We start from the raw sequence: 24,810 nt of genomic DNA, 5'->3' as shown, positions 1-24,810 counted from the left end.
GAATTCACGGTGTTCTTATTTCAATTTCCAGGAGTGTATATGTAAACTCGTTTTTGAAACTGTCTTAAATATATGCTGTTTGTCTTAGCTGTTACGAACAATGCACACAAACAAGTCATATAAATAATATTGGAAAACGAGTTGTTCACCGTAACGGAAAGCATAATAGGCACTCAAAAATTATGCAGTTAAAATAAATTGTAACGCCTCTATCTTCTGATTACAAGTATTAACCAAATACTACTACGCATTGTCAAAAGTCCTAATTATATTTGCGTAACTGCGAAAGAGAAGGGGTGTGCGACAGGTTTAGGTCTCGCCCCGTGTGGCAGAAATCCGCGGTACGCCACTGAGGAGCCACTAGACGCCGGAGGCGTCGCCCTCTCGTGACGTTTCCTGCCCGCGTTGAAATACCACCCCACGGCCGGCATTTTACGACGTGGCAGGCGGTAAAGCGGAGGCCGCGTCCACAAAGGCCAGGCCTGGGGGCCGGCGCGGCGTCGTCATCGCGTCCCTCCAACGGCGACAGTCGACCACGACACGGCACGGGTTTCGAAGTCACCGCTGTGGACGGAGGCATTTTCACGACACGTTGTGAGGTCTCACATGTAGTTATGTGCAGCAGTGAGTAGAGATTGGACAGCTTAAGCAGCAGATTGTTCTGCGGAGCATAGTTATCCCCAGCATAGTTAACCCAGGACTCGTTAAATCCTTTGTGTTCTTGAGCTGCAAACAGTGCTCTTTTATTAATCATAGAGCATTAAACCATCGTGAACTTTACTACATCACATTTTATTCTAAGAAAGTCACAATTTATAGACTATGCACTAGATAATTACAATATTGTTAGATCTCCAGTGGTGCACAAAATAAGTGTAAAATACCCTGTCTCTACCCTATAATGGCAATTCTATTGCTCAAAGTATGATTGGGATAGAAGTCATTATTTATTTTATACGCTAGTTACAAATTATTACAGTTATAATTCCAAGGATATTTTACACACAAAATGAGCAGAGATTCTTCTGCTTTCTAGCCTATAATTACAATCTAAGCACGACCTAGCTCGCTCTCCACGGTCAACCAGGGATTCTTCCTCTGATTCCTTATTTTCCTAATTTGCTGCTTCAAAGTCTGCGCCTACGTCATTCTCAAATGTACTCCAAATTATCCATTTTATGTGTCCTTCTCAGCTACTTCCAGAAAATCGCCCAGAAGGTTACTGTGAAAATCAAACTCAACGCCATACATATTGTACTAATTTAAGTAGAAAAAGACGACATTAGCACTGAAGAGAGTCAGTGTGATATAAAGTAACAGTCTTCGGAACGTGACTGCTTGATATTTCACCAAAGATGCGGCACAGATAAATTCTGAAAGATAAAACAAATACGCCGACTTTTAGCAAACAGGCACGCTATATACTAAACATCCGTAATATTTATGACATGAGCACCAGCGTCAGCAAACCGCTGGAGCCCAGCAATAAATAATTCAGCCACTGTTAGCAATGTCTGCCAAGAAGGCACTCAAGAGCACGTATCGCCAACGTGTCCATGTTGGCAGAAACCAGGAAGAGGTACTAACTGCCATCAAAAATTTTGCGTGAGTTTAGTAATCAAGGGATAATGTCCCTCTCTCTCGCACTGGCAAACACGCGCTCAACTACTCAGAAAAGGTAGAGGAATGATCCAGCAATACACCCATATTAGCGTCATTTTCACAGTGGTGCGTTAATAAAACTGGGGCAATAATCCTGGATTTTGTTTTGTTAACGTATATTTGAAAACGAAGATCTGCATTTATGTTTTTGTTTTGATACCCTCGATTTCAGTTCCTGTGCCGTTCATCGGCCTATAAACACTAACTTTAGTGCCACCAAAAGCCTTTATACATGCTCAGAATACCTTTTGATTTTATGAAAGATATTTCGATAAGATTTTGCTACCGTAGTCACTGAAGGCTTCACGCATTGCCCTCTTGTAAGTCAAAGGCGTTTCTTTTGTCATTTCTTTATTTACGGCCACATGCTTTGTTTTTCATCTGCTGTATAATAGTCTATGTTTCCTTAGAAGTTCCTTTACACTAACTGTATACCATGGAAGGGCCCTTTCATAATAAGCTGTGCCACTAATACATATACAGGGTGAGTCACTATCTTTTGCCACCTAGAATAACTCCGAAACTATGACAGTAGCTGAAAAGTTTATGGGACAAATGTTCCATGGCACAGCGAGGGCCATAATAGGGCGTTGGTTTTTTATTGTTAGGTTGGGTCCCGTCTGAGATATCTGGGTCAACTGTGTTTTTTTTTAAATGGGATGCTGTACTTCGGCAGTTATTTTCTCAGAGCAGCTAACGAGACCAATCCAGTGATGTATAACAATAAGGTTTTTGAAAGTCAACGAAAGTAAAAAAAGTGCCGTGAACGTCCATTTACAGAAGGTGTTAGAAGTGATGACCATTGGTATCAATACAGTACTGCAATCTTCTTATCATGGATTGAGTGGTATTCCTTGTCACTTCGGCACTTATCGATGCACATACTCTGACAATTATCTCTCGTATATTGTGCAAATAGTAAACATTCGCCGAATACGGCGTATCCATCTAACGTGCCATGGATATGTAAATACCATTCGACTCTTTCGCAATACAAAACTAATAGGAACGGTAAGATTAGTATCGTTGAGTGAAGCGAATGTGAATGATGTATTCCTTCGAAGAACAAGTGGAAATGCTTCTCATTTACGGAGAATGACAACGAAATTCAATGAGAGCTAGGGAGTTACACGCTGAAAGATATCTTCAACGTACTCAACCTACACATCGTATATTTAAATGCGTGTATGACAGAATAAGAACAACTGGATCGGAAACATATCCGGCAAAGGAAAGTTGCTAACGAGGAAACGGAAATTGTTACTCCTGCCACTGTGGTTCTAGATCCTTGTGTTAGTTCGCATCAAATCGCAAGGGAATCTGGCATGAGGCAGAGTAGTGTTGTTCTTGTTTTGCATCGCCATTAGTATCATCCTTACCATATCAGTCTCCACCAAGATTTAACTGGTACGGATTGTATGCGTCGCATTGAATTCTGCCGATGGGCTCAACTTCAGATTCAGAGGGATGACACATTTATTAATTTGATTTTATTTACTGACAAGGTTACATTCACGAACTATGGAAATATTAATTTGCATAACATCCATTGTAGGGGAACTGAAAATCCATGCCGCTCGGGATTAGTCGAGCGGTCTCAGGCGCTGCAGTCATGGACTGTGCGGCTGGTCCCGGCGGAGGTTCGAGTCCTCCCTCGGGCATGGGTGTATGTGTTTGTCCTCAGGATAATTTAGGTAAATAGTGTGTAAGCTTAGGGACTGTTGACCTTAGCAGTTAAGTCCCATAAGATTTCATACACATTTGAACATTTTTTTTTGTTTTTGAAAATCCATGTTGGCTGCGGCAAGTTGCACACCAAAAACTGTGGTCGGTGAATGTATGGTGTGGAATTCTGGAGGATAGAATTAAAGGCCCCTATTTCATGGAAGGAAATCTTAATGGTAGGAAGTACACCACATTCCTGCAAGAAACATTAGGTCTATTATTAGAAGAAATACCTTTAGGAACAAGGAAAAGAATGTGGTATCAACACGATGGGTGTTCGGCACATTTTTCGCTGATGGCTAGAAACGAGTGGCAGAGACAATTTCCAAATCGTTGGATTGGACGAGGAGGAAATGTGTCGTCGACGGCTCGTTCACCAGATTTGACGCCTCTGGATTTTTCCTTTTGGGGATTCGTAAAAGACATTGTTTATAAAGACGCTCAAACTACAACTCAAGACATGCGAGAGAGAATTGTCAGAGCATGTGCTTCGATAAGTACCGGTGTGATCAGGAATACCACTCAATCCATGATAAGAAGATTGCAGCACTGCACTGATACCAATGATCATCACTTCGAACACCCTCTATAAATGGACCTTCTACCAACTTTGTGGCCTTCGTTGACCTTCAAAGACCTTACTGTTACACATCACTGGATTCATCTCGATAGCCGCTATCAGAAAAAGTACCAAAATATAGCATCCCATTTAAAAAAACAAAGTTGACCTTCATATCTATGAGGCGACCCCACCTAGCAACAAAACCCAACGTCATATTATGGCCCCCGTTGTCCCACAAACTTTTCAACTCATATCATACTTTCGGAGTTATCCTTGGTGGCAATAGTTAGTGACTGACCCTGTATATTCAATGCAAGGTCAACTATTTTTATGCCGGCCGAAGTGGCCGTGCGGTTAAAGGCGCTGCAGTCTGGAACCGCAAGACCGCTACGGTCGCAGGTTCGAATCCTGCCTCGGGCATGGATGTTTGTGATGTCCTTAGGTTAGTTAGGTTTAACTAGTTCTAAGTTCTAGGGGACTAATGACCTCAGCAGTTGAGTCCCATAGTGCTCAGAGCCATCAACTATTTTTATAAACTAATGCACAGTTATTCTACACGCTTCTGTGTAGAGCTAAATGTTTCAAATTCCTTTCTGAAGTATGATGTTACTGCCTGTTTATCTAGTTCAGTAATGTTTAGCAGCCATCAATCCGTAGACTGTTTTGAAGACCACAGTGATTTACTCTGCAAGGTATGCCGTTGTTTTCCTCCGCCCTTTGAATTGAATTACCCAGCCAGTTATAGTGTGTCCTACAACGTAATGTGGATACCGAAGCATGATGAAACTCGGCATTTTTTTATCATCAAACCCTGCTAGAATTGATAAGTGACAGAAAATAATCATACGAACGACTACAGATCAAAGGCAAGGTATTTAGATTTGTAGTCTGGCAGTTGACCACTGGGCCACTGAGGCTTACTAAACATATAAATATTTTTACTTGTTTTATTTATTCTATATACTTTGCGAATCTTTGTTGCTGCAACTGCCACATGGACAATGACAACAGTTCCAAAATGGATATTCTGTGTGAGATCTGCTCTGTTTTTTGCCATTAGATCCAATATAAACTAAAAGAAGAGAAAAAGTTCACCAATAAGAATTTATCGAATTGGACGGAAATCGGTAGATGTGGTGTACCTGAACAGACAAACAGACTATTACCATTTCAGAAAAATTGGTTGATTTATTCAAGATGAAGAGCTTCACAATTTGAGCAAGTCAGTAACGCGCTGGTCCAACTCTCGCCCTATGGCAAATAGTTATTCGGCTTCTCATTGATTAATAAAGTTGTTGGATGCCCTTGTGAGTAATATCGTGCCGAATTCTTTCCAACTGGCGCGTTAGATTGTAAAAATCGGTAGCTGGTTGAGGGTCCTGTCCACAACGTTCAAATCGTTTTCAATTGGGGAGGGATCCAGCTACTTTGCAAGGCAGGGTTGCAAGCAGTAGAAACTCCCGCAGCGTCCGGGCGGACATTATCTTGCTGAAATGTAACCCCAGGATAGCTTGCGATGAAGGGTAATAAGACGGGGCGTAGAATATCTTCGACGCTCCGCTGTGCTCTAAGGGTGCCGTGGACGACAGTCAAAGGGGTCTTGCTATGAAACGAAATGGGACCCCAGACCAATAGTCTTGTTCGTCCCGTGGTTTGGCTTGGTTGTCCCGTCGTATGGCTTGCGACAGTCAGTTCGGTATTCCTGTGTCTGTGGGTCTCTAGACACGCCCTCGCTGCTCATCGGGGCTCAGTTCGAAGCGAGACTCATCAGTGAAGACACTTCTACTACGGCAGATGAGATTCCATGCCGAATGTGTCCGACGTCACTGCAGACGTACTTGATTGTCTACAGAGGGTCGCAGGGGGAGCCGTGAGCTCAGCCTCCTTCCTATGAACGACCTATTAATGGTCCTTGTAGTCACTGGAGCAGCAGATGCACGTCGCATCAATGATAACGACGTATCCGGAGCTCCGAGTGCCACTCTGACGGTTGCTCCGTCCTCACGTTGTTTCACCTCTCACGTCCGACCGCCTACTTCTTGAAGCTGTGTTTGGCCATGGCTCATACATTCCTGCCAACATCGTCGAATAGTTGTATCGTTTCCATTCCAATTTAGAGCAATTCGCCGATTTCTCCAACCGGCTTCTTTGAGCCCAACTGAACGTACTCTCACAAATGCCTGCATCTTCGTATATTGTTTACACGGCAGTTTGGAGCGCTTAGTTACTGTCCAACTATGTTACACGGAATGAAAATCGCGAGTACTTTATGCCCTGGTATCGAGATGTCCCCTGTTTACTATCGTTTCCAGCTGTGCTGCGAAATTGCTCTGCGGCATCACACACTGATTCACCGGCCCCAAAGTATATAACTCTGCATTTTCCGTCGATTCCTGTGTGAATATCAGCTTGTTAGAGTTTGCATAACTTCTTCGTAGGGCGTCTTTCTGTTTTGTTTACTTTAGTGTATTTCCATTTCTGTTGCGCTAATGGTTCAAATGGTTCAAATGGCTCTGCGACTTAACTTCTGAGGTCATCAGTCGCCTAGAACTTAGAAATAATTAAACCTAACTAACCTAAGGACATCACACACATCCATGCCCGAGGCAGGATTCGAACCTGCGACCGTAGCGGTCGCTCGGTTCCAGACTGTAGCGCCTAGAACCGCACGGCAACTGTGGCCGGTTGTTGCGCTAATCTTTGTTGGTGCAACAGGCGCGTGGCTTCTGAGACCAGTCTAACTGAGGATACCCCCAAAGAGGTCTGATCTATTTGTTGCTATTAGACCAAAGACATTTCCATCATGACTGGGTTTTCGAAGTACCTGTAGTAGGTAGTTTGGTAGGATATCTTCTTATGCCGAACACTTATAAAACTGTAAGTATACGAATTGATTGCTGGGTGATTAAAATCTCATTCGATGATAACGGTAACATTGAGCAATTTACGTACTAGTGAACAAAGGTTTCCTCTAAAGTCCTCGGTTACTACTGTGGATGTATCAGCAGGTCGATACAAGCATCAAGTATCTCTGAAGATAGTCGAAGAAAATTTCAGACGTAGTAACAAGTACGAGACTAGTTCACACTTCTGTACACAAATTTAATTTTTTCTTTGCGAATTTATGGCAGAGAGACGGAGGGCGTGCGTGCTGTAGTCACAGCACTGCGGGGGCGTCCGGTGGGCGGCGCACCAATCAGCGGTCAATTCAGTCGGCCGCTCCGGACTGGGCAAAAATATTGTGAGATCGCGTAGCCGCCCTCGTGCCGGCCAGTCCTTTGAAGTGTTGTTAACGCTATTCATCTGCACGCCGCTGTGAGTATTGGGGTTTGTTTACATGTCCAATACACGAAGTATCATATTGCTCATCATTACACTCTTTTTAAAGATGGAACTACAGCTAAAATTTGTTCCCGGAACACCGTGAGCACAACATACTGACGATTCACTTCACGGCGCAGAACAAATAAGCCCGTATCTGCGAGCTGCAGCAAAAGCAGAAGGAAGCACGAAAATTTTCAGCCAACACGATGTCGCTGTAACAAAACCAGAAATTACTACTGCAACGTGTACCGTTAGAGACAAAATTCCATTGCAGTACATAATGTGAATAAAACATATACATTGGGTGATTCTTATTAACATTTAAACAGCTCCGAGACAACGTACATGACGCTGAGACAAGTAATTTAATATAAGACACGCGAGACTTCAAACGTCGGGACATACCCCCAAACTGGGTGACATATGTTGACTGCGTGACGTAACTAGATGACGTATCTCGGCGCACGTGCAGCGGTTGAGTCTACAGGTCTGTTGCACCCGATCATCACAATCCAAGTAAAGCATTCAAGGCGATGTAGCTCCGATCCTACTTGCTCGAGTTTAGCGCGTGGAGCTCAGGGTTCTAGTCATGCGTTTAGCAGGAGGTATTTTTTATTGGGTGAGGCAATTACCTTTTTACATTGAGATATTAACCTATTTACCGGTCTCGCGGTCTCCGCTGGCTTATTGCAAGGTACAGTACAACAAAAACCTAACGTTTTGCGTCACACGTAAACGAGTATGAGCTTCCGAATGCGACATTACCAGAAAACAACCTATGTTTTCTTTACTATAAAGAACAAAAATGAAAAAGGAAAAGGAAAGCAACACAAAATAAGAACAGCTTCTGCTTGGTTACAGCGAGAGCAATAATTTTGTGACTTATACATTTACAAAATGTCCCATTTATAAAAGGTGTTCGAAATTTGCTTGAATGCAAGTACTGCATCGCTCAGTCAGCCCTTCACGCACGCGCTCGAAAATACCCTCCGTGTTTTGGATGTGACGTCACATGTTCAATACGTTCCACCTTTGGGGTACATCTCGACATTTGCGGCCTCATGTTTTATATATTAAATTAATTGTCTCAGCATCATCTACGTCGTTACGGATTTCTTAAACGTTGATAAGAATCACGCTGTACAGAGAATGAAATGCTTATAAAACACAGGGTGTAACAGAATAACCTTTCAAAAATTTTTGAAATTCTAGACAATGAAATTCGGAATATTTTGATGTAAGAAACCTTTAGCTGGAAATGCGTAAAGGTTTACACAGCATTATGCACTTTCTATGCACTCGGTAGTCTCAACAAAACATCAGAATACTGAAGTTTGTAAAACTTTTGTTGGCAGAACAGTAGGGTACAATCAAATATCGCAAATCGAATTGGTGGCTTCGCTACTTTAGAGTAAATGTTGTACGTGATGACCATCAGCTTCGTTACATAATATAAAACGACGAACCAAATTTTCTTCGATTCTCAGCAACATTCCACGCACTCCACTGGTGGTGTCAAATACTGTGAAGATGTCCTCAATAAGCTAGGAACTGTCCCTCTTTGTGTTGAATACACAGGGGACTTCTACGTAAGTCGAGAGGGGTGAGGTCAGTGAAGCGGGCAGGCCGAGGGACTTGGCATCCCCTTCCAATTAATCTATGCCTGAAGTTGTCTGTTAGATAAGCCCCTGGATCGTCGATCAAAGTGCGCTGGAGCACCGTCGTGCTGAAGCCACAAATCAGCGGGCAATCGCAAGGAAACTTCCTCGAGGAGTACAGCCAAGGCATTCTGCAGAAAGTTCAAATACCGTGCATCATTCAAAAGACCTGGTAAGAAGTGGGTCTAGTAAGGTGAGCTCCAAGAACTGCTACTCAAATTTTTACTCATAATCTCACCTGGTAACGTCTCTTACGGGTAGAGCTTGGATTTTTAGCAGCCCATACATGGCTTGTAGAATAAAAATACACTTCAATAGCCAGTAATTTCTTAATCTACTCCACGACTGGTTTCGAAGCATGAAGCTTCATCTTCAGGTGCCACCAAATAATTAGGGGAACATAAATGTGTGGCGGTCGGGCCAATCAGTCATGGATGAGTCACACCCATCTCAAAGAAACGCATGGGAGTGTAGAACTAGCAACCATGACTGACTGCCCCGATCGCCACACATTTATGTTCCCACAATTATTTGGTGGTACCTGAAGATGAAACTTTATGCTTCGAAACCGGTCGTGGAATAAATTAAGAAATTACTGACAAGTTAAGCGGGTTTTCATGCTGTAAATAAGTTCCTCAGTTGAGGATGTTCACCTGATCAAATATTTTGCACCATTAGTGGGTATTGCGGGGTTCAAAAATACCTTCCCTTCTAAAAGCTGCCGGCTGGGATGGCCGAGCGGTTCTAGGCGCTACAGTCTGGAACCGCGCGGTCGCTACGGTCGCAGGTTCGAATCCTGCCTCGGGCATGGATGTGTGTGATGTCCTTAGGTTAGTGAGGTTTAAGTAGTTCTAAGTTCTAGGGGACTGATGACCTCAGCATTTAAGTCCCATAGTGCTCAGAGCCATTTGAACCATTTTTTCTAAAAGCTGACTCGCCAGTAAACAGTACGAGGCCTAGAAAATTTGGAAGAACAACACAGTGACGATGGAATCACTTTTCAAATTGTTGCCGTAGTTCAAAATCAGGCTATCCCATAGTTTGAACTGGTTGACCTTGGAATGGATGTAGGAGCGCATTGTGCAAGACCCGCCTGATATTCGCTTGATCTAAGTGCACTGTGCGGGCAGCTGTAGGGGTACTCGTTCTTGATTCGGCAGCTACGTGTTCCATAACGTCTTCTTCTAATTCAGGGGTTCGAGGTCTTGTCCTTGCTCCTGTCTGTTGTGTATTGGCTGTCACGTTTATTCTCTCCCTCAGTTGACAGTTAACACTGGTGAATAATGGGGCGCTAGGAAGCCATCTATTTGTATACCTTCCTGCCTACTACGACGAGTTGATTCGGCATTCCCGCGAGCTTAACCGTGACACAAAAGTATATCAGCGTGTTCACCTTACCCTCTATGAAGTCAAAACTTAACTACACTACGTAGAGCACGATAAGCAGACAAGTATACATTGACTCATGTTGCTTAGCGTGTTTACAGCACAGCGTCAGTGAACGAAGCGGGTGAACTGAAGAACGAGAAGCACTAAGTACATAAGTTCCTATACACAGTCTCAGGTAGAGCACTGTGGTTGTATTTTTACAGGCTTCCATCAGCAGCAAAAACATAAAGTCAATGGATGGAAGGGTACGCATCAAAGTGATAAGTCAGGTACCTCCTACTGCTGTAGCAACTTCGCATTTCCGGCTATAGGTTTCTTATATCCTCACAGTTCATTACAATTAAATACTTCTGGATGTGTGACCGCATAAAATGTGCAGCAATTTTTGTACTTTCTATGCCACTGCTTATGATTCTGTTCCGGTGTCGCCTCTCGTCGCATACGTTCTTACGCGCATGCGCCCGTATTCCTTACAGGCGACGGCGCCGGTTCAGCTTAGCTCGTCTAGGTGGCCTCTGTGTCTCATACAGTCACGACGACGTTACACCTTCCATAAGTCTACAAAGCTTTAATTTTATACTATCTCCTATTCTTCCTTTAGCTAGATGATTGTCTAGCAGCCCTTTATTTAGATTGGGCCTTTGTTACCTATCTACAATCGCACAGACTCTGCTTTATGAGATTTATTTTACGTTACCTGTGTGAACGTAGCTTTCGGCATCTAGACATATCATTTATTTTATGCTTTTACATCCATCTGGTTCACCAACTTGCCCTTATTCTGGATTTCTTGTACTGCAGTGATCTTCTCTACATTACACTGAATTTTAAATAGGTCTACCAACCTCTTGACGGTTGAACATATTTGTCACAACTGGACAAAGGATCGTGGGTCATCTGTTAGCTATCGCTTGAAATAATTTATTAAATAAATGTGAATATACAATTTTCCTACACAGTTTCGTGTGTAGTTCAACTACATTTTACCCGAAACCGCATCTTTATCCCTTTTGCACTTGTTTATACAGGGTGTTTCCGTAAGAGCGTGCACAAATGTAACAGGGCATAGAGGATGCTCCACTGAACAATTTGATGTAGGAGCCTGAGGTCCGAGAAGTCAGCTAATGGAGACAATAGGAATAAAATCACATTACCATGTACTTTTTTGTTTATATTCGTTACAGTTCACTGCAAATACCATCCTTGACGCAATAAACGTGTAATTTTTATTGTATCTTACAAAATGTACTAAACTGGCGGCCATCAACCTCAGTGCAAGTATGACATCGTCGAACAAGATTCTGATGCACCCTGGCAAATATCCCTGGTGTGTTTCGAATCACATCACAGGCAGCTACAATTCTGGCAACTAATTCCATCTCCGCAGCCGCGCGGGATTAGCCGAGCGGTCTAGTGCACCGCAGTCATGGCCTGTGCGGCTGGTCCCGGCGGAGGTTCGAGTCCTCCCTCGGGCATGGGTGTGTGTGTTTGTCTTTAGGATAATTTAGGTTAAGTAGTGTGTAAGCTTAGGGACTGATGACCTTAACAGTTAAGTCCCATAAGATTTCACACACATTTGAACCATCTCCGCATCCATTGGGGTCTCATACACAAGTGACTTTAGATATCCCCTAACTGTCATAGTACTTGCATTGGATCCTGATGCAGTGTGGAATTCCTGTGTGGTGGTCTGGATAGATGTCTGCCTATTACACATTACGACCCTCTTCAACTGGCGGCGGTCTCTGTCAGTCAACAGACGAGGTCTGCCTGCACGCTCTTGTGCTGTACGTGCCCCAACACGTTTTCCACGTTTACACTTCACTATCACATCCCAACAGTGGACCTACGGATGTTTAGGAGTGTGGAAATCTCACGTACAGGCGTATGACACGACACCCAGTCACCGGACCACTTTTGAAGTCTGTGACTTCCACGGAGCGTCCTATTCTGCTCTCTCACTTTCTCTAATGACTACTGAAGTCGCTGATATGGAGTACCTGGCAGTAGGTGGCAACACAATGCACCTAATATGAAAAATGTATGTTTTTGGGAGTGTCCGGATTCTTTTGATCACACAGTGTATGTCACAATCGTGATCTAGAGCAGGCGAAGAATGCCAATATAGGAAAAGAAGGGCAACGCTCATAACAAATTGCCACACAGCGAGCAAAGCCATAGGAAGAGCGCAAACAGTGCACTACGACAGCATCTAGAACAGGGGTGGGCAGGAGAGCTGCCAGCATGGTTGCCCGTGGGCAACGCTGAGCAGCTGTGCGGGGGAACGTAGTGCGGGTAGCAGAGCTGAGCGACGTGACTGGCCGTTTGGGTATGCACAGTGCACGGCGGGCAACCGTGGCCCTGTGAGAGCGCTTCGTGCACACAGCTGAGTAGGGACAAGCTAACGTACGTAGTGCAGGTGGATCGCACATACGTCCGAGGTCGTTTCACACGTATGTGGCGTCCTTGAACTCGGCACCGGTACACGGTTATCGAGAGGTCAATCATATGTGGCACGACTGGCGTGTGTGGGGCGTAAGTGTAAAACGCGCTTAAAATGGTTCAAATGGCTCTGAGCACTATGGGACTTAACTGCTGTGGTCATCAGTCCCCTAGAACTTAGAACTACTTAAACCTAACTAACCTAAAGACATCACACATATCCATGCCCGAGGCAGGATTCGAACCTGCGACCGTAGCAGTCGCGCGGTTCCGGACTGAGCGCCTTAACCGCGAGACCACCGCGGCCAGCAAAACGCGCTTACTCGAAGTTTGTGTATCCTGTGTCATGCAACGGTTGGCCATGTACGGATGAAACACAGTTTCGAACCATTGTAATACATTCTACCTTCATGGCCACAAACAGGATACAGACGTAAAAGATTAAGAAACAAACACACTTGTATTGTAAACGTTGCGTTATATTTACACAGACGTGAGTAGTTCAGAGTAGAGGTACTATGCGCGATAGGAGATAGGCATTAATTTATATAATCTTGGATGATTTTCCAATGGTTCCGAACTAGCATCTCGATATCTGGTGTGAAATTACTGATCACTATGCGCACTGCATAAATGAGATGAACATCAGTAAGACTACTGCTAAGCTTCGATTTTCTCAGTTTCGTTATGTTGCACCAAAAAAACGATACACACGAGCAGCTCTTTAAATAACAACGGAAACTGCTCATATGGGAAATATTTGTAGAAGCTTTGCAAGGTTTCTGCAGTGCGAAATTTCTCCTTCAGCACACGATTGCATTGAAAGTCAATGAGTTCCAATTGAAATTCAGAAGGCACATTTTCAACGTTAAGTGCAAAAGGAGTCGCAAAAAGTTTGACATCGCCTTCCAATCGATTTAAGTCCTCAAATCTACTGTCATACATGTCTTCGAGAGATTGTAGCACCGTTAAAAGCCCACCAAAATGTTTTTGAGGCTTTCCTGTTCCAAATTGTTTTCACTAACAACTAGTGCAACGCTCGGGGATTGTACACACGACATTTCTGACAGTTGCTTTCCCCACAAAAGCAATTTTCTCTTGAATGCCAAAATAGTGTCAAACACTTCACTAATTACCTTATTTCTACCTTTTAAAGCTACATTCAAGCTATTCACAAGCTTGGTTAGGTCAGTTAAAAACTCAAGGTCTAAAATCCACTGTGCGTCATCTAATTCTTTCACCGGTTTTCCTTTCGCATCCATGAATAACGCTACATATTTATGTAAATTAAAAAGTCGTTGTAAAACAACACCTCGATTCAACCAGGGTACTTCACAAAAATGTGGAACATCGCCGTATTCACTCTCGAGATATGCCAGGAACGATTTGAATTGTCTGTCTCCCAAACCGTGCGATCTGAGAATGTTAACTGTCTTTATAACCTCATCCATGAGGCCAACTAATTTGGCACATTTTGCTAGCAAATTAACACGGTGAAGAACGCAATGTATTGCTGGTACTTCGTGCTTGACACCGACGGCTAACAACTTTTTTCGTATCAAAGCAACGACACCAGACTTATGACCAATCACTGCAGGAGCCTGATCTGTTTCAATCGATGAAAGTTTTCCCAACATAGCTCATATTTCTCTATTATATGTTCTACGCACGAAAATATATCGTCGGCCGTTGCTGTGTAATGCAGTGGCACTAAATCGAGGAGTTCCTCAATCACACTAAACTGAGCATTAACTCCTCGCAAAAAGACTGCAAGTTGAGCAACATGACATACATCAGTGCTTCCGTCCAATGCTAATGAAAAGAAAACCAAATCTTTGATCCTGTTTCTCAATTGAGCTTCCACATCGTGTGACATTTCTTCAATGCGCCTGCGAAACGTTCTGCGTGAAAGAGTAACGGTTTCAAAAACAGGAAGACATGCTGGGCGCAAAATTGTTGTGGCAGCAGCAGAACATTCTTTCACAGATTCTCCATCGCCGAAGGGCCGTGCTGTTTTAGCTATTTTAAGAGCTACATGATAGCTTACTGTCATCCCTGCATCGTTGTGGATGATGAGATTTTCATCCTGTAAATATGTACAGAAGAAGATAAAAGTGACGGAAAATGCACGTAACATATTATTAATGACAGTAATAATATGCATGAATGTCATAATTATTTACATGTATACGTACGTCTTTCTCCTTTTTCTACTTCAGTTCGATAAGTTCGGCTTTTCTTTCTTCATTCTTCAAACAAACTATATCCTTCTCGTAAAGCAGTTGATAATGTGGTTTCACATTGTACTTCTTTCGTGAAGACAATATTACATTGCAAATCAAACACTGGCGTCCGCTTTGCGTTCCAACAAAAAAGTACTCTTCTTCCCACTGTGGATTAACGAATATGGGTTCAAACGACTTTCGTTTCAACTATTTTAACTCCTCCTCAGCCATTTCCCGTCCATTAGTTCTGTTTTACTACAAACACCGAACGCGATGTCTACAGAGACAGTAGAAACGACGGGAAGTAAACTGACCGAGTGGCTACGCACGGTGCAGTGACGTTCATGGCTAGGCGAGTAGATGGTGGGGGTACTGCTGGCTGGCGGAGTGGGGGAGAGCCGTGAGCACGCCTTACGGGCATCTGCTAGCGTCCGCGCTCGCTAAACGGTATTTACCCAGCCCTGATCTAGGACGTCCTTTGCTTACTCTACAGCCCGTGGGCTAACACCGGCTCGCGATCACCATGAATCCGACCCGCGGTAACGTGTCGGAGATATATGATACCCTGTGTTTTTTTATTACTGTTGAACGTTGCATATCGAGCACCTCCCATAACGAGTGATACGCATAACGGGGAGGAGTAGTTGAACCCGCTAACGAGCGATGTTTCGCGCAAATAGTCCGTTTAGTTTTTTTTTCCAGCCATTAATGACCATTTAAAAAACCACCTTATTTCTTTTGTTGGTCTCTTTGGCCCCATAAATGAACACTAAGTCACGCGTTCTCCTGTAAACTACGGCTGTGTAAAGCAGAAGCTGCAACAGTATTGTTACCGGACAGTTGTACTCGCACCACAGAGTTGTCATCTGTAGTACCACTGCACGGGCTTCCGCGATGGTGATACAAATTCTTTCCAACGGTGTTTCAAGATCTTTTGTTCTCCAGCGCATGGTAACCCTGTCTCTTGCAGTATGTGTTTATGAATTCGATTGTGATTTGCTGTCGTTAATTATTAGGAATTCATTAAAGATTCCCGTCAAGCAGAGATGTGCACGCTACGAATTTCACTAACGATGATGTTATGTCTCTTTGCCGACAGATTTTGAAGTACAACCATAAACATACATGTTCAGACCTATCTTCTGAAATAGGATGTACTGTACTATAAATAAAAAGTTACAGTGCTGTAATATAAATCTGTTTGAGTACCTATTTTTTGGAATGGAACACATTTACTTGTTCTACATGGATTCCTACGCAAAAAATCGTTTCACTTAACGATTGTTAATTATGAGTAAGATTCAGGAACGTATCACGCTCATTAAGAGAAGTAACACTGCACAGTGTACAATTTACAGTGCAAGTAAATGATACAAAATACGTACAATAATCAGTTGTTTTTATTTTACGACCAATGAAGATGCTCGTTAAATGACATATATAATGTAACTGAATGTTTTAACTGTAATTAATTTACGAGATTTCCTGAAAATTTACTGTGCCTACATAATATACATAGGCGTAATGAAATGAAGCGTAATTATGATTAATGAGATTTATTTAGCTGTAACATTGCACTTGCAGTGGTTCATGGTGTGGGTTCCTGTAGTCATGTCCTAGTTCATGAACCACGGGGATCGTATGAGTGGCCAAGTAAGTGGTCCCGACAGTCGGGATACCAGTTACTTTGGAATAAGGCTGGACATCTCGGACATTTTCTGAGTCGTGGTCACCTTTGTGCTCATACGGCAAAGACTACCAAATCCACCGGTTAGTCCCTCAACCGTTAGGGGTAAAACCCAATGGGACTCGGGGCAAGTAAGGCTAGCAACCTGCTTCCCTGGTACTTTAAATATGATGCTGGCAACAATCAGAGCAAAATGCCTCGGAACTTTGGAGGTGACGGAGTCCCACCTCTAACTGACAAACCAGGGACTCCTAAAATACGACTTGGCAAACAAATGGTAATGAAATGGGGAGCTATTAATATCAATGGGGGCTACTCTGGGAAGATGGTAGAGCTGGAGGAGGCTGCAAGTAAGATGGGGCTGGACGTTTTAGCTGTTAGTGACATTCGGGTAAGGGGTGAGAAAGAAGAGGAAGTGGGAGAATACAAGGTCTACCTGTCAGGAGTCAAAGCAGGAATAGCACAATGGGGTGTAGGGCTTTACATCAGGAAAGAAATGGAACCCAGCGTAGTTGCAATAAGGTATGTAAACGAACGACTGATGTGGATAGATCTGACAGTGTCTAGCAAGAAAATTAGGATTGTGTCATTATATTAGCATTGTGAAGGAACAGATCAAGATAAGGTGGACAGTTTTTATGAGGCACTCAGTGATGTAGTTGTTAGAGTAAAGGACAAGGACAGTGTTCTGCTCATGGGTGATTTTAACGCCAGGATTGGAAATCGAACAGAAGGGTATGAAAAGGTTATGGGTAAATTTGGAGAGGATATGGAGGCCAACAGGAACGGGAAACAACTCTTGGATTTCTGTGCCAGTATGGGCTTAGTAATCACAAACTCCCTTTTTAAACATAAGAACATTCACCGGTATACTTGGGAAGGCAGGGGAACCAGATCTGTTATTGACTATATAATAACAGATCAGAAATTCAGGAAGGCAGTGAGGGACACACGTGTATTCAGGGGATTCTTTGATGACACTGATCATTATTTAATCTGCAGTGAAATTGGGATTGTGAGGCCGAAAGTGCAGGAGGTCAGGTCCATATGTAGGAGGATAAGAGTGGAGAAACTTCAGGATAAGGAAATCAGGCACAAGTACATAACAGCGATCTCAGAAAGGTACCAGTTAGTTGAATGTAGTCAATTACAGTCATTGGAAAAGGAATGGACAAGGTACAGGGACACAGTACTAGAAGTGGCTAAAGAATGTCTTGGAACAGTAGTGTGTAAAAGTAGGATGAAGCAAACAGCTTGGTGAAATGACACAGTCAAAGTAGCCTGTAAAAGGAAAAAGAAGGCGTATCAAAAATGGCTACGTACTGGAACTCAGGTAGACAGATAAAATTATGTTGAAGAAAGAAACAAAGCCAAACAGATAATTGCAGCATCCAAGAAGAAATCTTCGGAAGACTTTGAAAACAGGTTGGAGACTATGGGTCAAGCTTCTGGAAAACCATTCTGGAGTGTAATTAGCAGTCTTCGAAAGGGAGGTAAGTAGGAAATGACAAGTATTTTGGACAGGTCAGGAAAACTGCTGGTGAATCCTGTGGATACCTTGGGCAGACGGAGGGAATATTTTAAAGAGTTGCTCAATGTAGGTGAAAATACGATCAGTAGTGTTTCAGATTTCGAGGTAGAATGGGATAGGAATGATGATGGAAATAGGATCACATTTGAGGAAGTGGAGAAAATGGTCAATAAATTGCAGTGCAATAAAGCAGCTGGGGTGGATGAAATTAAGTCGGAACTCATCAAATACAGTGGAATGTCAGGTCTTAAATAGCTACACAGGATAATTGAAACGGCCTGGGAGACGGGACAGGTTCAATCAGACTGGACAAAAGCAGTAATCACACCAATCTTTAAACATGGAAACAGAAAAGATTGTAACTACTACAGAGGTATCTCTTTAAGCAGCGTTGTGGGTAAAATCTTCTCAGGTATTGTTGAAAGGAAAGTGCGAGTATTAGTTGAGGACCAATTGGATGAAAATCAATGTGGGTTTAGGCCTCTTAGAGGTTGTCAGGACCAGATCTTTAGCTTACGGCAAATAATGGAGAAGTGTTATGAGTGGAACAGGGAATTGTATCTATGATTTATAGATCTAGAAAAGGCATATGACCGGCTTCCTAGGAGGAAGTTATTGTCTGTTCTACGAGATTACGGAATAGGAGGCAAATTTTTACGAGCAATTAAAGGCCTTTACATGGATAGTCAGGCAGCAGTTAGAGTTGACAGTAAATTGAGTTCATGGTTCAGAGTAGTTTCAGGGGTAAGACAAGGCTGCAACCTGTCTCCACTGTTGTTCATATTATTTATGGATCATATGTTGAAAACAATAGACTGGCTGGGTGAGATTAAGATACGTGAACACAAAATAAGCAGTCTTGCATATGCGGATGACTTAGTTGTGATGGCAGATTCGATTGAAAGTTTGCAAAGTAATATTTCAGAGCTAGATCAGAAATGTAAGGACTATGGTATGAAGATTAGCATCTCCAAAACGAAAGTAATGTCAGTGGGAAAGAAATATAAACGGATTGAGTGTCAAATAGGAGGAACAAAGTTAGAACAGGTGGACGGTTTCAAGTACTTAGGATGCATATCCTCACAGGATGGCAACATAGTGAAAGAACTGGAAGCGAGGTGTAGCAAAGCTAATGCAGTGAGCGCTCAGCTACGATCTACTCTCTTCTGCAAGAAGGAAGTCAGTACCAAGACTAAGTTATCTGTGCACCGTTCAATCTTTCGATCAACTTTGTTCTATGGGAGCGAAAGCTGGGTTGATTCCGGTTACCTTATCAACAAGGTTGAGGTTACGGATATGAAAGTAGCTAGGATGATTGCAGGTACTAGTAGATGCGAACATTGGCAGGAGGGTGTCCACAATGAGGAAATCAAAGAAAAACTGGGAATGAACTCTATCGATGTAGCAGTCAGGCGAACAGGCTTAGATGGTGGGGTCATGTTACACGCATGGGAGGTGCAAGGTTACCCAAGAGACTCATGGGTTCAGCAGTAGAGGGTAGGAGGAGTCGGGGCAGACCAAGGAGAAGGTACCTGGATTCGGTTAAGATTGATTTTGAAGTAATAGGTTTAACATCAGAAGAGGCACCAATGTTAGCACTGAATAGGGGATCATGGAGGAATTTTATATGGGGGCTATGCTCCAGACTGAACGCTGAAAGGCATAATCAGTCTTAAATGATGATGATGATGATTGCACTTACAATAGTTTGCAGTTGTGGATCCAGTTTACTTGTGGAAATTACCAGCACCGACTTCAAATGTTCATCAACTGGTTTGGGTCTATAATTTTCTTTTAATTTTCATTTTGGAGAATGTTTTTTTACAGAAATAAGTAGCGCCGAAAGCGGAAAAGAAGCCACGAGTAGATTTATATAACTGATCAAACTGTATTGAGTGAAAGACTTATAAAATTCCATCAACGATGAATTAAAATATTTTTAAAACTTCCTGGCAGATTAAACTGTGTACTGGACTTACACTCAAACTGGGGATATTTGCGTTCGCGAACAAGAGCACTACCGACTCTGCTCGTTCTGAAAATATTTACCTTTTTAAAAATTACTGCATTGGTAACAAACCTTTTCCATTTGAAGGTCTGGACCAAGAGTTTCTCTATCAGCGCTAAATGGATTTTGAAAAATCTTGATATCATTAGCAGTTACATCAAAATTTGAAAAACGAACTCAAAATTTATTTTTAAAGTACTCAAAGTATCAGTTGAAAAACCTATCTGAAATTAATTCCCTGATTACTAACTGCATGTTTGTAACGTATTAAAATGCGTGAAACATTTTCTGCTCAACTTAGATTGAAAAAAAAACTTTTTGTCAAAAGAACTTAATATGAATGTACAAATCAGGCAGTAACTGGTTTTCTCCGTGTAATTTTGAGGTCGTTCGCATGTTTAGTTAAATAAGTTCCATAACTAATGATTGTTTTGTAACTCAGCTTGACGACGATCCCTTTCATTCAAGAAAATTTTTGATTGCTCGGAGCTCAAACAACCACGTCAGAGATTTTCCGCAGCGAACCCATCGTAGTACTATGTAATATGGTAAGTCATTTTCTTCAGCCTCTTCAATAAACTCGCGGAATAGACGATGACTGAGAGCATGTGACATTATATAACTAAGAGATGTAAAACTTGTCATAACCAAGCATTTTCCACACAAAGTCTGTTGATGAATGATGCAACGTACGATTAACGGTTTTGATCCACCATTATTTGCTACCGCCTTTGAGACGAGAGCAACACACCTTAATTTTTTCCACACATATTTTTACCAGCATCAGTTGTAATCACCCTTAAGTTTTTCCACTGAAGATATTTTTTGCTGGACAGAATTTTGTACTCGTTAAAAAATTTCTTTACCTATGCACGTGACGTGAATGCCATGAACGTCAAGAAGCTCTTCATACAGTTCATGATTTTTGTTTATCCCTCGAGTAAAAATTAACATCTATGCACTATCTGAATCATCTGTCGACTCATCCAGAATCCAAAAGAACCACTCTAACTTTCACGTTTCGTCAGATAATTGGAGTAATATGTTTTGAGCAACATGATTTACTCTTCGAACAAGAGTCTTTGCTGACAAGCTGACGTTTCCAAAGGAATTAGCTTCATCTGGACATATTTCTTCAATTGCTGCAGTCACGCAATTCTTTGTTAATTCATCGTCAGCCAATGGTTTTCCATGTTTTACTGTTGAATGAGCCATGAGGAAACTTGCGCAAGCTGCTGCTGAAAGTCAACCCTGGTGGGACTATATAAATGATTGAGAATATAGGTAAAATTTAGTGTACTAACATTTATTTTTCCAAAATAGACGTAAGAATGCTAAACAAGTTATTGATTGAATACCGTAAACAACTAACAGGTGATTTAAGACTGCACTGGACAAGAATCCTGGGTGGCAGAGACAATTTAATTAGTGGAGTGGATCAAGTACTCTGGCCCTAAAAATGTGGATAACGCAATCTGAATTGATCTGACGCTGAGCAGATTTTGATTGATCAAATGTACTGAAGTTTCTCTACACAGGTGCAGCTGAGAGCAAGTGGCGATTGAGATTAGTACGCCCTGACAATACCGGAGCGGCAGTACGTTATCCTATTGTGCTTCGTGCGGCGATGTAACTTGCAGCTGGCGACATGTGTGCGCCGGAGGTGAGACATGGAGGCGGCAACTATGAATCGATCGCGGCCACGAAAGAAATGCAAAAGTTTCACGGTCTAGCGATCAGGCAGATAGATTGCAATTTACTGTATATTAGAGCCCTGAAATCATGGTAGATTTTATTATGTGACACACCCGTTCGCTCGTCGTACCAAGGACCAATTTGGTTCACTTATACGACAGAGCGCACAAGGATACCAAACGTCAAGATGAGTAAACCAAAAACGAATTAGTGTGCCCTCGGCAAACGCGTAGTCCGAGACGTTTGAAGTCACACTGTCGGTAGAGTAAGAACTTCACCACAGGCTCCCCAGTCTAAACCACTCACAAGTGAAGTCAGTATCAGTACAGGTCCCAAGTATCAACCGCACATGCCAAAGCTTCGACCAGAAGTCCCTACCAGGCCAAAGTCCCGCACCCGAGTGCGTCGCACCTCTCCAGAAAAGAAAAATTAGTTTTCGCATAAAGTGCATGAATTACATTGCCTTCAACCCATCTTAAGCCAAGCACAGGGCTCTAGAGGCGCTAAATCATCCCCTCCCCCCTTCCCCACACACACAACAGCACAAACACATGTTAAGAAACCTGAGTCTCTGGAAAAAAAGAAACCGCCAATTACTGGCTTTTTTTTTTTAAGTTTTCACAGAGTGGGAAGATGGTTTTTTTCTGAAGTCGTGTCTCTTCTCACGACAACAAGCGAACAGATAGAATCTCAAAAATCTTTATAAAAATCGCCTGTGGCTTGGGGCTTGTTAGTACTAGCTATGAGGTGTCATAAAGATTCTATCTCCAAACGTTTCTCAGACACCAGATTTTTCTTATACAACTGAGGTGGATGGGCAAAGTGGTTCACTGGCCTATTTGCACTATCGGTGAACATGAAAACTTGTCAAGTTTTATTACATGTTGCTCTGCACACAATGCCCAGCTTATGACTCCACTGTGTAGATGCATTCCTTTAAACTGTCGTCCCAGTCCAGGCTTCTGCTAGCGCCATGGCAGGTAGTGTGGCATTGTTCTGCTGGAGTCCTGTCTTGATGAGGGGCTGCCCTGTCTGCCCTGTATAGCTGTGGACCTGTCTGGCGAGATTTACTAAGGGATGGGCTCGCCGCCAATTGCTTTCAACTCCCAACATACCGTTTCTACAAGCTAAAAAACCATAAAAATACCTCATGCTTTTAGAACCCTACCAGGCTCCTTCAATGTCTGCTCAAGACGTTAACTTTCTAGAGTCTCGCTGAAGGTGCACCAGGTTTTAATGAAACCTCTAATATTTTTCGGTACGCGAAAAATAGGTGAGAGAGTAACTTTTCCTCTCTGACTGCTTCTTCTTCAGCATTAACTTTCCTAAGCAACAATTGCTGAAATTTCAAACTGTAATTCAAAGAGTACTGCCGCCACTTGGCAACAAATGTTGTGGTGAGAAAATGTCCCACAGTGTCCTTACCATATGTAGCGTGCATTACGTTCTAACCAACTGCTGCTATGTGGATGATGCACGAAAGCAACAAGACCTCATTACTATGTCCTTCACAAATGGCATTTATTTGTAGCAATTTATATGAAATGAAATTGTGGCCACAACTCAAGGTAAAAATAATCAGTTTACAGCGTAATGACCACAGAGGTGCCGGCCGGCCGCGGTGGTCTAGTGGTTCTAGGCGCGCAGTCCGGAACCGCGGGACCGCTACGGTCGCAGGTTCGAATCCTGCCTCGGGCATGGATGTGTGTGATGTCCTTAGGTTAGTTAGGTTTAAGTAGTTCTAAGTTCTAGGGGACTGATGACCACAGAAGTTAAGTCCCATAGTGCTCAGAGCCATTTTGAACAAAGGTGCCACTCATTGTCAACTCGTAAAGACCGGCAGCAGTGGTAACTGTCACCAAAACTAGCCAGGTCTTGGCCCTTGGGAGGTAGTGGAAGAGCCAACGTGACCTTAAGGCTAAAATGTCTGGAGACCCCTGCCCTACAGCATGGCGTAATGACATGCGACATCAGAACTCCACTGCTCCAAGGCGTTCCAGTACTGATAAGAAATGCAGAGTTAAGACACCACGGTATGGACAGAACTGCTGACACCTCTGGTTAAACGAGAGAAAATGGCGGCCTAATCTGCTACAGTGACATTATGTCTGGCTTTAAATACCTTTGTTTCAGTCATTTCGTCCTCAGTGTATGGTCGTTCCATCTGCACCACTGCTCGGAATGGAATGATAGCCCCGCTTGTTGCAGGTTAACTCTACTGGCGAACCGTGATGTGCTGCTTGCTGCCTGTTTGAAGACTTCAACTACTGGACTACAGCACGCCATCGGTGACTGGAATTCAGCGCTCCACGCTGCTGCTACCGACGAGTCACAGCCATGGCTGATAAAAGACGCGGATCTACTGGGTGTTCCTCTGATTAAGGAGCAAACCGACCGATCTGCAAGCTGCCGTCTTGTGCTTCTGCTTTGCTGGGTGGACATCTGTGTGCCATCCCGCCCCTTCCCCTCCCACCCCCTGGCTACACGTGTATCCCCTTTCCGGCTGTACGCTGCATTCGCTGAAGAATCCCTGGACCTCCGCTTTCACAACAAATGCCGTCAGGAAGATGCTGCGGGTACGAACCTCAGTGCGCGACTATCTTCGAGAGCAATGAAGCCCATCGTATCCACAGAATCGTGTGCGCTGGCCGCCTCACTGGCCCCCGTTACCGCACCCCACGCCGCCTCACTGTCAGGTACTGTGCCTGACCTGCTGCAAGGTATGTGAGCTGACAGAGTGCCATGTGTAGCAATCCTTACTGACACCTGAACGAACAGCTCCGCAAGTTTTCTATGTACGGAGAAGACAATATTCATTGTGGCAATCAAGTTAATGAAATGTTATTACAAAATAGTTCAAATGGCTCTAAGTACTATTGGACTTAACATCTGAGGTCATCAG

This window comes from Schistocerca piceifrons, chromosome 1 (assembly GCF_021461385.2).
Source record: "Schistocerca piceifrons isolate TAMUIC-IGC-003096 chromosome 1, iqSchPice1.1, whole genome shotgun sequence".
Taxonomy (NCBI): domain Eukaryota; kingdom Metazoa; phylum Arthropoda; class Insecta; order Orthoptera; family Acrididae; genus Schistocerca; species Schistocerca piceifrons.
Note: the sequence above shows the minus strand (reverse complement) of the source record.